Raw genomic sequence first — 13,727 nt, forward strand, 5'->3', positions numbered from 1 at the left:
GATGGGTGAGATAATTTCTGTGACATGGCTTGTTATTTTTACCATTCTCAAAGCCATTTGTCAAGCACTAAGTCAACTAAAAGATTACAGGACACTGTTACTTAATCTTCACCATAAAGTATCCTTATTTTTCAGACATCTCCACTTGACTTAGTTCTTACATTCACAAATATCTTACTCCTTCAATGGCAGTGAAATCAGCAGGGATAGTTTGTAGGGTGAGATATCCTTCCACTAAATAAATACAGGAGAAAGAATTACGGACTAAACATATTTGGCACAGTGAGGCAATCTGCAGAACTAGGGACAGTGTGGGGGCGTGAATGTGCCGCAATCAACTATTTCAGTGGAAATAACTGAATGAGTCAGTTGTGATGTGTTAGAAGTAGTAATGGTGGTAATGACCACACCTCGTGCCCATGCTGCTCTCCTTTTGCCAAAGATTGCTTGCTATTGGGTGACCTCGTCTTCAGGGTAGTCAGGAGATTTCTGCTGTTGCAAGGCTTTCACACAAAGGTTCTTTGTGACAAATAACATCATATTTTTGTCCAAGGGTGTTCATGGTTATTGTTTCTTAAATGCGTCTCTAATGAATTTTGCCAAAGCCACCCACCTTCTGCCATCTGTCAAGTGGCAAGAAGAAAGAATGTGGCTCCAGACAGCTAGGCATTTTGAAGGACAGAGGAACATGTGGTGAGGTGAGAAAGTTATGGAGTCAAATTCAGATCATGACTTCACAATAGCTTCTTTTATATGATAGTTTACAAATCATAATGGACTATCATATCCATAGTATGTAAAAATCCACAGATTAAGAAATTGCAACAATGTTATGAAACGAGAGATGTTAGACTTTTTTCGTCTCATATATCAATGACAACAATAAAACAGTTATTGTAGTGATCATTTTTAAACAATAATCTGAGTCCTCATGGAGAATGTCCATGGTTTATACTTCCTGTAAGAACAAATGTTTATTATCTTTTACGTTAACTCTTTCCACATTTCCATATGCTTCCAGTTATTTGTTTTAATTGTGGAAACAAAAACAAATACAGAACATGTAAATAAATGTCTTGACCTTCCTTCCGTAGACCACTTCCTATATTCTTTGCATTCTCCAAAGCTACTTCGCACTCCAATTAACTTCACTAGGAGTTGTGTTTGTGTGTATACCCACACAAAATATATATATAGATATATATAACCTGCCCTCACACAGCTCCACAGCACTAAACTTTAATCGTAGTAGAACTTCATCTGTGGTACCAATCATGTTTTCATAACCAAATGTGGGTTGCAAGAAAATGTTTAACAGTCCATAGAAACTTTTCTTTAAAGCGTGTAAACCCTAAATGTTCAAATATTCAGTTTTGCATTATGGTCCTTTAGTTAGGATTTATTAGGCTATTTCATATTTGCCTTTCTGTTTATTTTGTGAAAGTATACTTGTCTAGCACACATTTTTATGCCAGCCTTGCTTTGCATTTTTACAGTCTGCTAATTAGACCATTTTAACTAATTTGTTTGCATTTTGCATGAGCAAGTTGGGCTTTTGGATTGACTAATGTAATTGCAGCCAGTTTCTGCCAAATACAAATTACTCTTTCTAGTGTGAGCTAGAGAGAAAAGTAAATATTTAATAGCCATCAATACCCTTGCAGCATTTTAGAGTGTGTTTTTTTCCTATGGAAAGTTTAAATAATTTCTTCAGTGCTTGATTGCACTTTAATGTTAAGAAATTATTTTTTAATCTTTTTTGAAATAATAATGAATTAGACATTTTAGCGTCTCCATAAGGGTTTTATTTCTGTGCACTTTGCAGTTTTAAATTCCAAGCTTCAAGATCTGGCACTTTCATGTCTGAAGTTTATTTGTGTAGCTTTTTATGCATTGAATGCTGTCTCCTGAAGCCATTTTCCTGGAAAGTACTTGAGTTTTAATGTTTCTAAGTGGATGAAGTCAAGTTTTATAGCAATCTTAGATTGTGGGACTTGTGTTCGTTTCATTTTTTTTTATTCTTTTTCAGAGGAGCACAGGAGAAGAACAGGAACTGGTTACCATAGCTTCTCATTATTGGTATCTGTTTTATGTAGCAAAATCTTATGTTATCTGCCTCACCCAATGAGTTGCCAGCAAAACATTATACACAGGCCTCACTTCTCAGATCAGTGCCAGCAGAAAAGTGCTGAAAGATATTGCTTTCTGACAAAATTTGGTGATGGTGCTTTTCACCACAATGTACACATCTACCTGACGGTGCCTTTTCCCTGGGGTGTAAGTGATTAGGCTCTAATTTATTTTCCCACGTGAAACTTTAAAATGTATGGGCCTCATAAATGCCTTTACCAATGGCCTAAGGAGTGAGGCTGGGGTTGTTCTCTGTGCCCCAGTAAATGTGACAACAATCCATGAAAAGCAGAAGGGTTTGAGCAGGAGTGGTGTGTAATGGTTAGCTGGTACTGGGGTTGCCTTAGTGCATTTCTAACATTACTTTAAACTTACTTTATCTCTTGTCGGTCATCTTGTGTAGCTGGTACCAGTCCCAGGATGCTGTGGGAAGGAGAACCTGCCTTTGCTCATCTTATTGTTTCACTTGATGAAGCTAAAATGATAACAGATCAACAGTGAGATCCAGTACTAAGGCAAGAGAAAACAAAACACCTTTTAGCTGAGTCCTTGACATGTCAGTACTCATTTTCTTTTCGGATACGGTGCAACTTCATCTAATAATAACCTGTCCATAATTATTAATTAAGAGGGTGAATACATAATCACTGCCAAGTGACAACAGAGGTCCATGTCATCATCAGGCTATGTAATCAGGCTCTGAATTTCACAATCACAACAACCAAATTTTTTCTCTCTGTCCCATTCCTGCTACATCAAATGTGTCCTGGAGCATGAAACAACATGATTCTGATAGATGCTCTGCCTCTTTCCCTCGCTACCTTCACAATCCTCCTATCATGCACTAAGAACAGGTGCACTGCAAAAAGTAAAAATCTTTTCTTTTTCTGGTATTGGCCTGGCCTAGATGGAAGGGCAGGTGATTTGATCAGTGAACTAACTGTAATGCTCTGAGAAAGTTATTAGTAACAGGCAGTCTTATGTGCCCTCCTGGATGAGCTTCAGTGTGGCATTTCATTAGTAAACTCAACACGGCCATTGTTGGATATCTGCAAGTCTCACAAACATTAGTGGCAAATTTGAGCATAACTTGGTGGCAGAATTTGTCTACTTGGATTAAATTCTTAAACAAAACAAACAAACAAAAAAACCCCTCTCCATTGAATGCTAAGATTTTGTGCTGAAAAGCTGTAATTAACTTAAGATTGAATTTAATAAAATTTGATTTAATACTAAAGTTCTGGTGTATATTTTCCATTATGTGCTTGGTTGCTCTTTGGGTACAATGCTCCATGGTCCTAATTTATAATACACTGAGTTTCTTGAATAAATACTTTTTCGTCCTAGATACAGAGAAAAGTACTTTCCTGTGTGTCCCTGTATTTGGTATTTTGGAAACTAAGAGGACAGATTGTCAGATGGATTTGAGTATATACCCAGTACTTTTCTGAGTGTGCCTATCAGAATACATATGGAAAAGCTGGTTTGATTTTGCTGCTCCTGAGAGGAGGTAAAAGGGTGGAGGCTTTGCAGATGTCGGTACCATCACACAAGAGGTCTGTCTAAAATAGCTCCACAAATCGTCTTTAGAAACGAGAAGGGAGTTACATTATTTTCTCACTTCTGACAATTCTACAGTTTATCCATGCCTATATTCTCTTGCTGCTAATAGGATTACCCACACAAGTAACACAATAGCACTTTAGCCTTAAGCAGTTGGCCTCCATGCTGATAGACAAGTGAGCATGTCAGCTGGTGCCTTCTCTGATGCAGAGAGCAAATTAAGCAAGAACTGGACTGACTCTGTTTCAATTCATAGATAACTGAAATCTATTTAAATCATTTCAGTCACAGGAAAGTATTTTCTAAATGTTTTACATCAACACATCCCCAAAAGTTACATGTAATCCAAGACACATATTTTATCCTTGATTACATTTACAAAGTCAATCTCAGCCCTTTCAAGGCATTTTGAATTTAAAGTAATATTGTTAAATGCTTATCTTCAAGATACTTAACTAAAGCAGTGCCACAGGAACATTCAATAAAGGACTTCAGCACAATAGTTCATTTATTCACGAAATACCCTGTCTAACCAACTGACAATTTTTACAGATCTGACCCCTCTCCAGAGATTTAGTCATTCTCCAAAATGTAACAGCAGGGGACGACATGTTAAAAAAAAAAAGTACAGCACTTTCCAAACTGTTAAATAAATAAGTATCCAAAATAAAATACAGATGCTTTTCACCAGCTACATCATGAGACCTTCCAGTGTCTGCTCTCTCCTTATGAACTCTCTGTTTCTTTAAAAGTCTACGAGAATCAGTGTATTTAAAATGTCAGGTCCTGACAAAACTATGCAGGGAAACAAATCCCAGACATTTAGTTTTCTGAAGCTACAATGGCACTTCTCAACGACTGCTTCTGCTGTGCTAGGGTGGGTCAGTAATTTTCAGAATTTCATATTTCAATGCAAAATTATTTTTTAGAAATTTGGAGTATTTCTAAGCCTTCTGTGCCTGAGGAGTAGCTTCAATGTAAGGGATGGTGCGTGAGCGTCTCTCTTGCATGAAACAGAGGAAAATTCTTGGTCTGAATGATGAACATAGATGACGGCATAGCAGCTAGTTCTTAAATATATATATCCTCTCATAAATTTGAGCTCTGCCCATGACATTTTCCCACTAAGGATAGGCATACTTAGAAGACAAACTTCCATGTGAATGGCTAGATATTTTGCAATCATTGTGTAAACTAAAAGGGGAAATGGTAATTACCAATTTTAGACTATTTTATTTAAACTAAGTAGCAGATGTTTCTAACATGAACTAAACTCTTTAGAGTATGAAAGCTGGGAAAGGTTGTCCAAGAGAAATTGTTGGTTCATTTTATATCATTTGCAACTATAGTTTGGACTTAACAGCCGAAAGTAAAGATATGTATGGGGAGGGTACATGAGGAAAAAGTACCTGCAAAACAATGATGTGAGTGGTGTGAAAGAAAGCAAAGCTGAAGAAGAAAAAAAAATGGTCTGATTAGATGGAATCTGTTGGGAAAAGATTTTCTACTCACCTCTGCTGGAAAGTGGCATTAAAATATCTAGTCCTTATAGAGCTCTGCATTAATACAAGACTTCTGCAAAATTTAGTGTCTCGATCAATACCTGGCTTGGCACCTCCAAGAGTTTAGAACTACCTACATCTGGCCACCACCTCAGTAATGCACTTTGACACAAAGCATTGCTTGTGTTGCTGCTAATTACAAAAATTTGTTTGCAAATATGAACATCACTTTAAAAGGTTATAAAGACATCACAAACAGGAGCTAAAGTTTCGAGTTGTTAACCTGTTCTATAATATGTGTAAGGTATACTTAAAAAAAAAACAGGAATGCCAGTTATGTTTGCAAGTGGCTTCAGATTAATGGGGGTAGATATAATCCAAAGTACTTTTTAAAGGTCAGTGAAAAGTTTAAAGGTTAAACCCTGCTACTCTTTTTTTCAGTTTGGGCTCCAGCGAGTCCAAAAAAGAAACGCCCATTTCTACTCCCAGTTACACTAGTGTGAACTTAGCATTCACAAGTACTTGGTCTTAGTTGAATTTATGTGGATTTACAGCACAAGGACTACCAGCTCTGGCTCTGGCCTGTTGCTTTGCTCCTTGGTTGAAAGAACAGGTTTTGTTCAGCTGCTACTTTCTCCTGGGGAATAAAAAAAAAAAACAAAAAAACCCAACATGTAAATTTGCCCATGGAGTTTTCAGAGCAGAGAAGCTACACTAAATACTCTGAATATAGTGATATACTGTAGAGTTTGAAAATAAATATATTGGGAAAGGTGAATTTCCATATTAAATAAGCTTATTTGATGCTCATCATCTCGTAGCAAGAGTAACATTCTTCCCTCAGCAGTTTACAGCATTTTAAAAGATGGTACAAATGTTGGATTATATTTTACAAGGGAGGTTTGCTAACAGCAAAATCATCATATCCCTGTTTCTATAATAACCTAACAGGAGACACACCACTGAAAAGAAGGATGTGTTTTCTCAAATGAGATTTCCAACTAAGATAATTTGAGGAAATACATAATAACACTGTGACTCTTTGGTGACTTTATGTTTCCTTTTCTACTTTTTTCTACTATTAGCAGTAATAAAACCATACTATTTAGCAAAAGCTTTAAAAAGCCCACCTGGACACATTCTTGTGTAGCCTCATCTAAGTGTTCCTGCTCCGGCAGGGGGATTGGACTGGATGATCTTTTGAGGTCCCTTCCATTCCCTAACATTCTGTGATTCTATGATTAGCATATTTTCTTCCTGGATAAATCGTTCAAGTTTCCTTCTTGGGCTCCACTCTTATTCATGTTCCCTGAGGCCAGAAAATCTTCCAAGGGATGGAAGGGTTCAAGGTCATCACTTGCCTTCACCTCATCTTTGCCAACCACGCTCCCCAACAAAAGCTCATCCACAATTGTTCTGTCCTGGCCAGGTCCCTGAGCAGTAACTACTGCAGAAAGTTTCTTAAAGAAAATGTCTAGAGTTTAGTGATAAGTATATAGAAAGATTACAAACCACATTCTGCAAATTCCCTTTGGGCATCTTCCCAGCAAACGTTATGCAGAAAGGCAGCTGGGTTAACAGCAGCGGGGAGCCTTGCAGGATCTCCCAACTCTCCCTTGGTTTTACAGGGTCTTCACAATTGCCTGTTCTGCTCCTATGTCCTTCTGGTGGTTCTTCCTCAGCTCCTTTCATTGAATATCCCACCTCTGTCTTGTCTTTACAAGTGTTTCCTCAGCATCTCCACTGCTCCTGTTCATATCATGCTGTCTCAGTGCCTCCCCACGTCTACTTGATGCCAGTCCACAGACAGTTCTCACCTCACAGTTCCCTGTCTGGTTTGCAAAGCCACATAGCATTATGCAGGGACTTTTTACAAATTGTCTTCTTAGCTTTTCAATTTTTTCCTTTTGAAACTCTCTGAAGGAATTAGACAAGCTTTGAGCCACAATCTCATGCTGAAAGGAGGATGCAATGTTGCATGAGTGGCAAAAAATGAGAAATGGTAGCCTTCTTTTCATCCATCCAAATATTCCTGAAAAAATACCATGTGCTTCTGGAAATTACAACTAGTTTTATGACCCACCTTACAACTCACGGCTTGAAAAGCTGCAAGACTTTTCCTCCCCTTGAGTGGATATCTGTAAAAGCACTTCCAACAAGAAGAGTTGGCCATGTGAGCTTTTGGATTTTTTTTCCTTTTCAACTTCTGCAAAAATTCAAACAAAGAAATTAAATTGTTTGGATATGGATAGAAAATGGATCCACGAGAATGACAACTCAGACAATGTATATTCATTTCAAAAGTCAAGGAAATATTGATGGAAAACACTTCTGCATTTTCCACTAGAATTACTGAATAGATTTGATTAAATACATAAACTTCACTTTGCTATTCAAGTTCACCAAGCATGTTTGGAATAACAATTATTTTATTAACGCACCGACATGATCAAGTCAAACAAAATTAAATGTGTTTTGGGGTAATAAAATGTAAAGCTTTGTATAAGTATCTTTGCTTTTTTAAAACAATGGAGAGACAGAGATTTCTGCAGAAGCAAAATGATAATCCCACAAAAACTGTAAATTAAAATCATTAACCTCAGCCTTGCCATAAGCATCTTTTTCCTCAGGGGCATAGACCAGCTGTCGTCAAAGAGAAATTTTAGTTTCAGGAAGCTCTCGGGAAAAACATACAAAATACATTGTTACACTATTTATAAAATACAACAAGTTGTCTCTAATCTGTCCCTGCTAATCAGTATAGGACCAGGAGGAAAAATAATGCTCTTAGAATAAAAATTCTCTGAGTCTTAGGGACATAGGGGAGCTTCTGAAGGGAAAAGTTTGATTTTGAGTAAGGCATCACATTCTAACCCTGATATTGGCTTAACAACCTGTACGGGCTCAGATGCATCAATTTATGCCAGATTTTCTGAACTGTGAAACATGAGTAATATTTCTTACCTTGCTCAGAGCAACTGACACACTTCTGTTTGAACAATACTTGATTTTTCTTGTCCCTTTGCCTGCTTTGGTGCACAAGGGTCTACCTTTTTAGCATTTTACCTTGACATCCTTGTTATCTGTTACCTCAAAGTTTTTGATGGTGCCATCTATGTCCATGATGCCTCATAAGCAGTAGGGTTCAAAACTGCTGAACTTGTGCATCCATGCGTTAATCTACATGCAAGGATAATCTAGTTAATGAAAAGATGGCCGGGGGAAAGCGTAGACTGTCTGTAAGCTCAGGATGCAAGAGGTAGCATGGGCTGTGGCTGGCCCTAGGAAGACCTAAAACTGCCGCTGACCCATTGCGTGATTCTGAGGAAGCCATTTCACGTTTCTATTGTGCTTTTCTTCCCAGCCTTCATCTCGCCAAACTGCCAGCCCTTCACAGCAAGATCTGTCTCTTATGATATGTGTCTCACAGTGGGAGCTCAGCTGCAGCTTCCAAATTAAAGCTGATTGGGAATTTTTCAAGGAAATGAATTTTCATTAAAAAGTACAGCTCAGTCTCAGTGCAGTTCTGTACACAGTTGTCGGGATGTTCACCTAATATGTGAAGATGTAAATTTAAATAATTACTCTGAAGAATCTGTTGTTATAGGAAGTAGATAATCTCTAGCAGGAACTGTGGAACGCACCTTGCCCTAGGATAACTATGAGGCTGTGTGTGAATTGGCACAGTCATCTCTATTTAGAGACACAGCAGGTCAGGAATTTGAACCTGAGTATGTTAGCACAGATCACATGCTGCACATCTCTTTTGTTGCTGTATTTGTTTGTTTGTTTGTGTGTTTGTATAAAAACAAACCTTCAAAAAGCACTTGAGTTTGCTACAGGAGAGAACTGGAGCATCAATGAAATCCTGGGAAGTTTCATGGGTGGGTTTACTTCATCTCACTTATTTCTGCTCTGAATCCTACAAACAATTCACAGTGAGACCAGACATATTTTACCTTGTAAAATACTCATAGTCTAAAGGAGACAGACAACTTCAGAATAAATCATGACCAAATATTTGAGGAGAGTTAATGACAAAAGACAAGTTATTTTCAAAAAGCATTCCAAAGAGAAATAAAAAGGCCTTCTGGTGATCAGTAAAAACAAGTTGTTCACAGCATGAGGAAGATAGCAATAGGCAAATATGGCTAAAGGAAATAAACAGATCAGTAAAACAAAGGGAATAGTAACAAAGTTCAGTGGAGACAACAGGAAATTAAAACATATAATTAGGGGGAAAGTGGTATGGGGCTTCCGTAAGTTTTGGTGTGCCATAATGAGAGAAAGGAAATAACCCAGAGTTTCCAGAAGTGATACCATTACCACTTTTAGAACATTTCTTACTAGCTTTTGAGTATTAATTCTGGTGGAACACTCTCAAGGGTGTTTAGAGAGAGTTTGTTTTTATAGAAAGAATTTGTTGTTATGAAGCAGATCTCCACTATACACCAGTGTAAGATGCTAATATTGTACAACCGTACAGCAATACCAAAATGACAGTTCTGAAGGGAAGATGTATTTTCTCCCCTTCCTAGCCCCACCTCAGCTTCTCTTACTGACTGCTGGTTTAAAATAGCCTGCATTTCTAACCCAGAGAGCAGCTGAGTCATATTCAATTCACATGGTCACTTCGCAGCTGAGTACGATTGCAGTACCTATGTGGCATCTCCAAAGAATATGCAAAATATCATTTGCTGAAATGGAAACTCTCTAAACTTCTCTCCAGGGGTATTTTGTACAAAAGTTAAGACTATGAGGAATGTAATATCACTTAGGCTAAGGATGTGTACTGGATCATACACTATTCTCTCTAGCCTATGTCTACCAGAGCAAATTCTGTGTGCATGGCTGTGAACCTGGGGTACAGGTTCAGGCTCTGGCATAACCAAAATCAGAATGCAGTCTGCTCCCTGGCATCAGCATTGCCACTGTCCTCTCCTTTCAGGAAAATTAAGACCTCTTTCTCTGGGAACTAATTTTGCTGAAGATCACCCCAGGAGTTTCCATTCTCTAATTTTTCACTTCAGACTCAGCCAGAACAAATCATTTTTCCAACCTGTAAAATTATTTTCCAGGAGAATATATGGAGAAATTAGTCAAATCCTGGAAGAAATCTCAACAAAAATATTGCAACAACAGTATAGATCACTAACAAAACCACTAGATTAGGCTCCTTCTCAATGAAGACCATAACTTTTCCAGTGCAGGATGATGACCTGTATAACTTCCACAGGATGGATAAAAAAAAAGCGCCTCCTTTTCAATTATACGGATAGCGAAAAAACTAGGAACTATGCAGTCTTTTGTGGGCAAAAGGTGGGCAAGAGGGTTTGTCCATGAACCTTCTGCTACACAAATTGAGATTAAAAAGATAAAAAACTGAGACAAACAAGCACTGACCTGTGAGTGAGAGTTAAGCAAACACGCAGATGAATTCAGAGATGAAGCTCTGTGATGGGGAAATACCCAGGGTAAGAAATGTTTACAGAGGAAAGTTCTGTGGATTTCCAGGCAGGGGAATAGCAGTGGTTACCTCCTGCTGAAATATCATAGCTGCAATGAAGTGGCAAAGACGACAACTGACATGTCAGAAACACATAAATCTATGCTCATAGGACTGACAACTTGGTATGATTTCTCTCCAAAGATAACTTTATAACTTGCTGAAGTGTGATTTAAGGATGCCCTGGAGCAGCACTAACCTGTGTACCTTTCTTGTGGGTAACTTTTTATAAGCTATAGATTTAGTTAATAGCTTGTGCAATTTTTCATTTGACCTACGGGTGTCCCATGTGGGTGGGATTTTCAAAAACACTTGGGCCCAGATCCACAAAGATTTACACAGAGATGATTGCACCTACAATGTGTGTAGTGAGCAGAGACCTGGACACAATTTAGCCTGTGATCTAGTGAGGACACAGGAGAGGGGCTGCAACAGCCTTAAGTGTTCACCAGGAAATCCACCTACACTTATGTGTAAAATTGCTCTGGACTATGATGATGCCTTAGCTCTTTTCCCATCAAAATGGACTAAAATCAGGCACCAACCAAGTGCTCTTGAAAAGGTCAGACTGAATCTTTCTTTTCCTACTGTAACTTAGAGCCTTTCTAAAATATCTTTCAGAAAGAAGCACTTGAATTTTATTATCAGGTAGACCACTTCCACAGGAAAAATTTTGCTGCTTTTGTTTCAGTGTTTTGTTTTTCAAGTGAAATATTGTATATACATACAAGAATAAGTATATTAAATATATACACACAAGAAAAACTGTTTTTAAAAGGATGATAATGCAATAGCCAATATGGTCCCAGTGATGTTAGATGTGCTTAATCTGAAGCAGTTGATAATCTCTGCATGCAACTTGGGCTGTAGATCTTTGCACACATCATCCCTTTTGATACTGGTGAAGAACAGGTTTGTATCTTCGTATATGTCAAACACTAGGATAAATTATGCCCTCCATGCAGAACAAGACACAAGCAACAGTGTATCTTATAAACAGGTCTTTAGGGAAGCTGCTTTATTTCCATTTTTCCCTGTGTTTTCACAAAGACAAACTATCCCATGTGGCATTTGGGCACTCAGAATACTGTTGTATTCTAAAGGCTTTAGGCAGTCTAACCAAATAAATAGATGTGAAAAGCTGAAGTCCTTGCAGTGCCATGCTACAAAATACTTGCAAGACTGGCAAATTCTGCATGAAGGCTCAATGCGGATTTGCTTTCTTCAAACCCAGAGAGCTTTCAGCATGAGTCTCTGAAGAAAACTGCAGGTTGCTCTGGCCTCGTGCCTGTGGAGCACACAGCTACCTTTCTGAAGGCTGGTGCAGCACCAGGACATCACAAGCTAAACTCTCAGATCCATGTTCTGACGCTGGTCAACAGCTGAATTTACACTACTCTTAGTGTGAAGAAAGTATCTTGAAAGCAGTAGAGGACCCCAAGGTTCTTTAGAGCTCCTTGAAAGCTCAAGTAGTAGAACACAGTAGCTTTCACTATGATAGGTAGTAAACCCAGTAAACTTGTTTGAGGGTAAAATTCTGTGGGCTGCAGAGTGAGCTGGAGAAAAGTCTATTTGTCCTCCTGGGACAGCATTAAGGGAAAGCCTGTAAAGCTGTAGGTCCAAGCACAGAGCCTCCACTGACTTTCCAGGGGAGTGCCAACTGCAGATAAACAGCAGTGCAAAGGCCTAGAGGCATGACAAGAATTAATCTCAAAAGCATTATAAGTTTATTTTGTTCACACCTACAGCAAAGTATGGCAATATTATTGCTGTTGCAGTTAAAACAGTCTAAGAAAATAAGAACTGCAGGAAGAGGCAGTATTTTATTTTAGACCAACTCTTTAACTTGGAGGGAAAAGTTTATAGACACCAGTCTTCTTTCATATACAAAAAACTTCTTCCTGCTATTGGTATCAGTTATTCTAGTAGAAGAGGTTTCTTTTCTCAGTAACTTTGCCTTGGAAACAAAATAAGATGTGAACTCTGCCCAATGCAAAATACTGGGTGATCTATGCCTACATAATCACATTTCCCAATAAGTGTTGAAAATGTTTATTGGGAAAGCTGATGAACTCACTACACACTTTTCCTTAAGACTGACAGGTCTCTAAGGTAAGTCAGAAAAAACCTTTTTTTCCCAGTGATTATGTTTTGTAGGCATAGTGATTTAAAGCTGCATCCTCAGAGAAAGCCATCACAGAGTATCTGAACACTTAAATCTTAAAGGTGAAACTCTGTGGAATTGGAATGGTTATAAGAATGCACAGGCCTTGCAGTGCTGTGTTTATAACAAGGTGGACGTTGGTATAGAGAAGAGGAGAAGAGGAAAGCATATTCTACCTTAAAGCACTTGCACCCTGGCTCTTAATAAGAAGTCAAGAATTTTATGCTGTGTGACACTTCAAGATTTACAGCCTCTTGTCCTCACTGATAAAGAAAATACCACTTAGACACAAGTAGCAGAAAAATCACATAAAAATAAACTCAGCTACTTCCTAGTTCACAGGAAGAACTAAAGTGGTGTTGTTGTCCCTCAACATAAAAAAAATTACACTTTGTCAGATAAAATGGACCATTCAGCATTCACTGCAAAACACATGTTCTTTTTGGTTCTAGCATTTCATTGCTTTTGCACTCTCTAGGTCTTAAATGAGGGAAAATCTGAAGATACTGCTTTAGTATCATAGAAAAGGGAAATAAGCTTCTTTTAAAATTCTCAGTTTCCCAGGAACTAAGACTCTTCTTCTAAGTATTCATTGAAAAGGCAGAGAAAACTAAGGAAAAGTGACTCAAAAGTACCATCTGCAGTCAGATTTGGAGTGGATGTTGTCAAAAACTGTTTTTTCTGGCACATGTGTTTTGTGAGCTCAAGTATTATGTCCCAAAAAAAAAGATGGTGGACTACTAAAAAAGGAACAGAAACCTGAAAGCAGGATTGTCTCCTAGACCCCAGAGTCCTGGGCAGGTGTGTTTTATTTCTGAGTCTGTCTTAAAGTCTAAATTGGTCATCCTTCCTCTGACCTAAA

The 13,727-nt window shown here is 38.2% G+C and overlaps 1 long non-coding RNA gene across 14 annotated transcripts in view; it reads right to left on the reverse strand.

Annotated features, from left to right (window-relative positions):
• Positions 1-13,727, reverse strand: part of LOC139827539 (uncharacterized) — a 36,814-nt gene that overhangs the window by 6,224 nt on the left and 16,863 nt on the right. For 9 of the 14 annotated variants that reach the window (XR_011738247.1, XR_011738236.1, XR_011738240.1 and 6 more), the window contains exons 4-8: positions 10,599-10,751; positions 9,010-9,117; positions 7,794-8,375; positions 7,279-7,401; positions 2,506-2,605 (exon numbers count right to left, since the gene is read on the reverse strand). This is a non-coding gene — a long non-coding RNA (uncharacterized lncRNA). The remainder of the gene's footprint in view (positions 1-2,505; positions 2,606-7,278; positions 7,402-7,793; positions 8,376-9,009; positions 9,118-10,598; positions 10,752-13,727) is intronic. The other 5 variants (XR_011738238.1, XR_011738245.1, XR_011738234.1 and 2 more) reach the window with 5 other exon arrangements.

Source organism: Patagioenas fasciata, chromosome 3 (assembly GCF_037038585.1).
Source record: "Patagioenas fasciata isolate bPatFas1 chromosome 3, bPatFas1.hap1, whole genome shotgun sequence".
NCBI classification, from domain to species: domain Eukaryota; kingdom Metazoa; phylum Chordata; class Aves; order Columbiformes; family Columbidae; genus Patagioenas; species Patagioenas fasciata.